The sequence below is a fragment of the Artemia sp. Qi Xiang Cuo genome, chromosome 5 (genome assembly GCF_049724085.1).
Source record: "Artemia sp. Qi Xiang Cuo chromosome 5, ASM4972408v1, whole genome shotgun sequence".
Taxonomy (NCBI): Eukaryota; Metazoa; Arthropoda; class Branchiopoda; order Anostraca; family Artemiidae; genus Artemia; species Artemia sp. Qi Xiang Cuo.
Window position 1 is genome coordinate 85,155,728 of NC_142798.1, and position 9,008 is coordinate 85,164,735.

Sequence of the window (9,008 nt, forward strand, 5' to 3'; positions counted from 1 at the left end):
ATTGCCAAAAAATATAAATTCTTCCCGAAAAAGTAAATCACGCCAAGAAATAAGCCAGTTCAAAATAAAAATAGCCAAGTTTTAAGCCACAAGCCAGTTCCAAAAATTTTCACGCCAGTCGCCAACAAAATAAGCCAGTTTGGCGTAAAATAAGCCAATCTGGCCACATAGACATAGGGAGATTCACTTCCGGCTACTCTTCTGAACGGTTTTTCACGCAATTTTTTGTTTCCCTGAAGGATATGGAATTTGTCCTTATCATCCTTGAGCTGAATTTTGATGAATAGATATCCGTAAACTCCAGTAGCTCAAATTGGGTATTAATCCCAAGATATTGGGAAAGTAAAGCGTTAACATGCTCCTTAGCTTTTGACTTAGATTCACCTTTAATGTTCCATAGAATAATATTCCTTCTTCTATCCATGTTTTCTACCACAAGGACTCTCGTAGCTAACTCACCAAAACCGGGTTCCTTTGCAATTTGTTTACGTAGTGCCGATATTTCCTGCTTAATACTGGATAACTCATTTTTGTGGGTCACTTTTGCTAATTCCAAATCTTCAACACGAGACGTTAGGGACGCTAAACCAGACTTAATGTCACTGATTTCCCTTTTTATTTCCGAAATATCATTCTTAGTTTCTTCGACGATTGTAAGGATTTTATCCAACTCTGAAACATTATCAATCGATTCCGTGGACCCTCTAGACTCGTCCAAATCACTTTGTCTTGATCGCTTTCCACTTTTCTTAACCATATTGGTATCCAATAATGTTTATAATTTTCAAATAGCTCAATAAACGAACGCTCAAGATAATTCACTAGGCACTTCACTTGTCAACTTATCAAATAACTTTTCGTATTGTTCTCTATCCAATAATGTTTATAATTTTCAAATAGATCGATAAACGAACGCCCAAGATATTTCACAGCAAATTTTACACAGCGCTTGCACAGGGATGTTAGTACTCCGGGTGCATTGAATGAACTGACTCCGGGTGCATTGAATGAACTGAGGTCAAGTCTGTTTGTGGTAATTTCGGTTGTTTTGAATTTTATATATTCATTTGATAATAAGTTCTGATAATTATAAATGTTCATATTTTATGAATTTTCAACTATTAGGGTATAATAATTAGGGTATAATAATCTTTATCCCCAAATATTTATACCTTAAGGTAATTTTTGGAAAACATTTTATAATTAGTTCCACCAAGAACAACAGAACAGCTCTCAGCACAACCTGTCTGTCCTATTGGCACAACCTGCTCCTGCCTGAAATCCTGCCGAAGAAATGATAGACAGAAAATTATAAATACTGTTTTTTGAAAGAATTTTGTTGTCAGTTTCTGTTGTTTTTACTGCTTGTAATTATTTGGATATTTCTGTTTATAATTTAAAAAAGCCTTGTTCGATTTGTGACTATTTTATACATGGATTGTAATTACCGTGATTTATCGCTGCGGTTTGCCACTAAGGTTAATTTTCAGATCATAATCGAAGTTTGCAACTTAATTGTCATTTTTGGTCGAGTAGTTCGTCAACGAATGTATATGTTGAATTTTTTTTGTGAGAGAAACCTTATAAAATAAACATTCCTGAGGTTAGCCTATTATTTCCTTTAAAGAAACAGTTTGATTACAAAAAATATTTTTAATAATTTTATTACAAAACTAATTCTAATACAAAGTGTTAAATATTTAGACACCCAATAGAATTTAGGTTCAAAATATCATTTTTCTAAGTAATTAAATAAATGACCTTTTTTTAATTGAAAGTAAAGAGCAACTTCAGAACTTAAAAAGTCAAAAATTATTCTGGATGTGAGGGGGAATACCCCCTCCTCAATCCTTGCTTGTTATGCTAAATCTTAAAGTTCATTATAAAAAAAAAATCATTCAAATTCAAAACCTCTTGTGTTTTAGCGGTCGTTCTTAAGGAATTGGGACAAAACCCGAACTTAAGCGTAAAGAGCGAAGGGCTGAAGAGCGAGAAGCCATTATTAAAATCAGACCCATCGTTTTTCAAAGCATGCCAAAGTCTGTCCGAGGTATTACGTGGGTTACGGCCCCATAAACGCGTATTTCTTGCCTTTATATTGAATATATTAATAAGTTGAAATTGATTGGTAGCGTCCTGGTTTTTCAGTTGTTCTGCTTAAGAATTAAACATATAATTGTAATCAAAATTTTGGAAAAAATTTGAATGATTAGTTAAATTTTTCGATGAACAGTAGTTTTGTTGAATAATTTTGTATTAGCATTTTTACAGCAGAATTTTGGGTGTACAGGGAGGAGTATTATTATCTATATTGATGGAAATGCTGCATGACCATTAATCTTCAGCGTGGCTGAAGCGATTACAACCTGCACAATAGGGTTTTCTTATGTTCAAACACATTGTACACATATGTGTAAATCCTCTTAAACATTGAATAAATAGAATAAGAGGAACATTTCGATTTAAAATCGCTGTAAACAAAGCTCCCGGAGTAGTCTACCAAACTCCCTCCTCAATAAAGTTCCTGGCAAGGCTCATCATGGCCCACCCCACCTTTCTCTGTTGTGGATCAAAGCTTCAATGATATTAGTAGAGATGATCCTAAAGCTCCGGGACGACACCCGTGCTGCCACCTATAACTTTTTTACATTGTTTATTCAAGGATTATCGATCTAGTCTAATGGGGGTCAAGGTCAATGTTGTTGTTGTTTTGGGCACGCGATAGAGTCATTAGGGAGAACACGTGGTTAATGGGGTCAATGTTATTGTTGTTGTTTTGGATACGCGATAGAGTCATTAGAGAGAACACGTGATTGCGTAATGGGGTCAATGTTGTTGTCGTTCGAGGCAAAGTTAATGAAACTTCCTTCTTGTTGTTGTTCGAGGCAGATTTTATGATCCAGAAATAGTATTTGTTGTTGTTATTCGAGCCAGATGTTATGAGTTTCCGGGAAACAGTTAATGACACTTCCTTCCTGTTGTTGTTCGAGGCAGATGTTATGATCCAGAAATAGTATTTGTTGTTGTTATTCGAGCCAGATGTTATGAGTTTACACGTGGTTAATGGGGTCAATGACCTAAATTTCCAAGGTCGATGTTGTTGTTGTTGTTGTTTTGGCCATGTGCATAGAGTCATTAGCGAGAACACGTGGTTAATTAAAGCGATTGGGAATTTGGAACACCTGTGCTGTCAACCTCAATTCACCTATCATGAATCAATAATTCACCTTAGAAACAACAAATTAATTCCCCCTTTCTTGACAGATCAATCAACCAATGACATCATCTGTCAGACTTTAAAAATTTTCGCCTAGAAATGATTCTCCAGGAATAGATCCAAGTCATTAATGTCTTTGCCTCGGAAACAACTCTTTTGGTCGAACTCCAAAGGATATTAATAACCAAACGCCATGGAAACAATTCTCCATGAAACATCTTAGCGATGAATTGTTTTAGCACGGGAATCAGGTTTCTTATTAATTTGAAATGCATTAGCGCAGAGATGCAAAAAACAAAAGGAAAACGCTGAATTACGTTTAGGGATTATTTGGGCGAAACTGTTTTAGACAGGTTATGGGATTATTTCGGCGAAACAGTTAGAAGAGAATTTGAGGGTCAAACTCTGTGGTCGTTATAATACAGAAGTTCCATTTGAACAGTGTTGTGAGGTCCTCTACCCCAGCCCCAAAGGGTTCAAATCCCCCTACCCCAACCCAAAAGGGTTCCAATCCCTCTACCCCAACCCCGAAGGAAGCCATCGGTCCTCAAAGGTCCACTGGGCTCCCAAAGGGCCCCCCCGGCCCTCAAGGTTCCCCCAGACCCCCCCCCCCCGGGGCCCAAAGGACCCCTCCCCCTTTGGCCCCCCAAAGGGACCCCTCTCCCTCCATCTCCTCCCTCCTCCTCCCCTCCCCTCCTCCCCTCCCCTCCTCCTCCTCCCTCCTCCTCCTCCTCCCTCCTCCTCCTCCCCTCCCCTCCTCCCCTCCCCTTCCCTCCCCAATTTTTTATACTTTTTTTGTGCATTGAGACACAGAACGACCCCCTCCCCCCTCCAAAGGTCTGATTTTTAAAAGTTCATTTTGAATTTCCTTCGTTGAAATGCAAGAGTTGGAATGTTTCAGTAGTGTTTGGTTGTTGTTTACCTTGTCACAGTTACATTTTCTTGATTTTTCAAAGTTCATTTTGAATTTCTTTCGTTTGAAATGCAAGAGTTGGAATATTTCAGTAGTGTTTGGTTGTGGTTTATCGTGTCACAGTTACATTTTCTTGATTTTTCAAAGTTCATTTTGAATTTCTTTCGTTGAAATGCAAGAGTTGGAATATTTCAGTAGTGTTTGGTTGTGGTTTACCGTGTCACAGTTACATTTTCCTGATTTTTCAAAGTTCATTTTGAATTTATTTCGTTTGAAATGCAAGAGTTGGAATATTTCAGTAGTGTTTGGTTGTGGTTTACCGTGTCACAGTTACATTTTTTTGATTTTTCAAAGTTCATTTTGAATTTCTTTCGTTTGAAATGCAAGAGTTGGAATATTTCAGTAGTGTTTGGTTGTGGTTTACCGTGTCACAGTTACATTTTCATGATTTTTCAAAGTTCATTTTGAATTTCTTTCGTTGAGATGCAAGTTTTAGAATATTTCAGTAGTGTTTGGTTGTGGTTTACCTTGTCCCAGTTATATTTTATTGAATTTTCTAAGTTCATTGTTTATTTCTTTAGATGAAATTATTGTGTTGTAATATTTCTGTTGTGTTTTTGTATGTTGTAAATAGTCAAATTTAAAATATCTTTATTTTTAAATTTACCTCCTTAAATTATCTCTTTAAAATGAAATAGATTGACTCTTTGATAAATGTTTGGTTGTGGTTTGAAATGTCTCATTTAAATTTTCTCTATTTTTCAATGAACATTTTGAATTTCTTTTGTTGAAAGGCAAGATTATGGAATATTTCAGTATTGTTTGGTTGTGATTTACCTTGACAGAGATACATTTTCTTCATTTTTCCAAGTTCATTTTGATTTTCTTTCGTTGAAATGCAAGAGTTGGAATATTTCAGCAGTGTTTGGATATGGTTTACCCTGTCATAGTTACATTTTCTTGATTTTTAAGAGTTCATTTTGAATTTCATTCGTTGAAATGCAAGAGTTGGAATATTTCAGTAGTGTTTGGTTGTGGTTTACCTTGTCACAGTTACATTTTCTTGATTTTTCAAAGTTCATTTAGAATTTCTTTCCTTGAAAAGCAAGAGTTGGAATATTTCAGTAGTGTTTCGTTGTGGTTTACCTTGTCACAGTTACATTTTATTGATTTTTAAAAGTTCATTTTGATTTTCTTTTTTTGAAATGCAAGAGTTGGAATATTTCAGTATTGTTTGGTTATGATTTACATCGTCACAGTTACATTTCAGTGATTTTTCAAAGTTCATTTTGAATTTCTTTCGTTGAAATGCAAGAGTTGGAATATTTCAGTAGTGTTTGGTTATGGTTTACCTTGTCAAAGTTACATTTTCTTGATTTTTCAAAGTTCATTTTGAGTTTCTTTCATTGAAATGTAAGAGTTGAAATATTTCAGTAGTGTTTGGTTGTGGTTTAAATTGTCCCAGTTAAATTTTCTTGATTTTTCAAAGTTCATTTTGAATTTCTTTCGGTGAAATGCAAGAGCTGGAATATTTCAGTAGTGTTTGGTTGTGGATTACCTTGTCACAGTTACATTGTCTTGATTTTTCAAAGTTCATTTTGAATTTCTTTCATGTAAATGCAAGAGTTGGAATATTTCAATAGTGTTTGATTGTGGTTTACCTTGTCACAGTTACATTTTCTTGATTTTTCAAAGTTAATTTTGATTTTCTTTGGTTGAAATGCAAGAATTGGAGTATTTCAGTAGTGTTTGTTTGTGGTTTACCTTGTCACAGTTACATTTTCTTGATTTTTCAAAGTTCATTTTGAATTTCTTTCATTGAAATGCAAGAGTTGGAATATTTCAGTAGTGTTTGGTTGTGGTTTACCTTGTCACAGTTACATTTTCTTGATTTTTCAAAGTTCATTTTGAATTTCTTTCGTTGAAATGCAAGAGTTGGAATATTTCAGTAGTGTTTGGTTGTGGTTTACCTTGTCACAGTTACATTTTCTTGATTTTTCAAAGTTCATTTTGAATTTCTTTCGTTGAAATGCAAGAGTTGGAATATTTCAGTAGTGTTTGGTTGTGGTTTACCTTGTCACAGTTACATTTTCTTGATTTTTCAAAGTTCATTTTGAATTTCTTTCGTTGAAATGCAAGAGTTGGAATATTTCAGTAGTGTTTGGTTGTGGTTTACCTTGTCACAGTTACATTTTCTTGATTTTTCAAAGTTCATTTTGAATTTCTTTCGTTGAAATGCAAGAGTTGGAATATTTCAGTAGTGTTTGGTTGTGGTTTACCTTGTCACAGTTACATTTTCTTGATTTTTCAAAGTTCATTTTGAATTTCTTTCGTTGAAATGCAAGAGTTGGAATATTTCAGTAGTGTTTGGTTGTGGTTTACCTTGTCACAGTTACATTTTCTTGATTTTTCAAAGTTCATTTTGAATTTCTTTCGTTGAAATGCAAGAGTTGGAATATTTCAGTAGTGTTTGGTTGTGGTTTACCTTGTCACAGTTACATTTTCTTGATTTTTCAAAGTTCATTTTGAATTTCTTTCGTTGAAATGCAAGAGTTGGAATATTTCAGGAGTGTTTGGGTATGTTTTACCACGTCAAAGTTACATCTTCTTGATTTTTCAAAGCTAATTTTGAATTTTTTTAATTGAAATGCAAGAGTTGGAATATTTCAGTAGTGTATGGTTATGTTATACCATGTCACTGCTACATTCTCTTGATTTTTAAATGTTCATTTATAATTTCTGTCTTTGAAATGCAATAGTTGGAATATTTCAGTAGTGTGTGGTTGTGGTTTACCTTGTCACAGTTACATTTTCTTGATTTTTCAAAGTTCATTTTGAATTTCTTTCGTTGAAATGCAAGAGTTGGAATATTTCAGTAGTGTTTGGTTGTGGTTTACCTTGTCACAGTTACATTTTCTTGATTTTAAAAAGTTAATTTTGAATTTCCTTCATTGAAATCCAAAAATAGGAATATTTTAGTGGTGTGTTGTTGCGGTTTACATTGTCACAGTCACACTCTCATGATTTTTAAAAGTTCATTTTTAAGTTAATTCATTGAAATTCACGATTTGTATTATTTATGTCTTTTGTTTTTTCTTTTAGACTTGTAAGAGTTAAATATTCATGATTTTTCAAAGTTTATTTTGAATTTCTTTTGTTTATATGCAAGATTTAGAATATTTCAGTAGTGTTTGGTTGTGGTTTACCTTGTCACAGTTATATTTTATTGATTTTTCAAAGTTCATTTTGACTTTCTTTCGATGATCTGCATTAGTTGGAATATTTAAGTAGTGTTTGGTTCTGTTTTACCATGTCACAGTTACATTTTCTTTATTTTTCTTAGTTTATCTTTGATTTCTTTCGACAGAATTTAAGATTTGGAATATTTGAGTTATGTTTGGTTATGGTTTACATTGTCAAATTTACAATTTCTTGATTTTTCAATGAATATTTTGAATTTCTTTCTATGAGAGAAAAGAGTTGGAATATTTCAGTTTTTTTTGGTTGTGATTTACATTGTCACAGATACATTTTCTTCATTTTTCATACTCCATTTTGAATTTCTTTCGTTGAAATGCAAGATTTGGAATATTTCAGAAGTGTTTGTATGTGGTTCACACTGTCACAGATACATTTTCTTGATTTTTCTAAGTTAATTTTGAATTTCTTTCGTTGAAATACAAGAGTTAAAATATTTCAGAAGTGTTTGGTTGTGTTTTACAGAGTCACAGTTACATTTTCTTGATTTTTCAAAGTTCATTTAGAATTTCTTTCCTTGAAAAGCAAGATACGGAATATTTCAGTAGTGTTTTGTTGTGGTTTACCTTGTCACAGTTAAATTTCCTTGATTTTTATAAGTTAATTTTGAATTTCTTTTCTTGAAATTAAAGAATTGGAACATTTCAGTAGTGGTTTGTTATGATGTACCTAGTCACAGTTGAATTTTATTGATTTTTCAAAGTTACTTTTGAATTTCTTTAATTGAGAAGAAAGAGTTGGAATATTTCAGTAGTGTTTCGTTGTGATTTACCTTGTCACAGTTACATTTTCTTGATTTTTCAAAGTTCATTTTGAATTTCTTTAATTGAAATGCAAGAGTTGAAATATTTCACAAGTGTTTGGTTGTGGTTTACCTTGTCACAATTACATTTTCTTGATTTTTCAAAGTTCATTTTGAATTTCTTTCGTTGAAATGTAAGAGTTGGAATATTTCAGTAGTGTTTGGTTGTGATTTACCTTGTCACATTTACATTTTCTTGATTTTTCAAAGTTCATTTTGAATTTCTTTCGTTGAAATGCAAGAGTTGGAATATTACAGTAGTGTTTGATAGTGGTTTACCTTGTCAAAGTTACATTTTCTTGATTTTTCAAAGTTCATTTTGAATTTCTATCGTTGAAATGCAAGAGTTGGAATATTTCAGTAGTGTTTGGTTGTGGTTTACCTTGTCACAGTTACATTTTCTTTATTTTTCAAAGTTCATTTTGTATTTATTTCATTGAAATGCAAGAGTTGGAATATTTCAGTTGTGTTTGGTCTTTGTTTACCATGTCACACTTACATTTTCTTGATTTTTCAAAGTTAATTTTTTAATTTCTTTCGTTGAAATGCAAGAGTTGGAATATTTCACAAGTGTTTGGTTGCGGTTTACCTTGTCACAGTTACATTTTCTTGATTCTTCAAAGTTCATTTTGAATTCCTTTTGTTGAAATGCAACAGTTGGAATATTTCAGCAGTGTTTGATTGTGGTTTACCTTGTCACAGAAACATTTTTTTGATTTTTAAATGTTAATTTTGAATTTATTTCGTTGAAATGCAAGAGTTGGAATATTGCAGTAGTGTTTGGTAGTGGTTTACCTTGTCACATTTACATTTTCTTG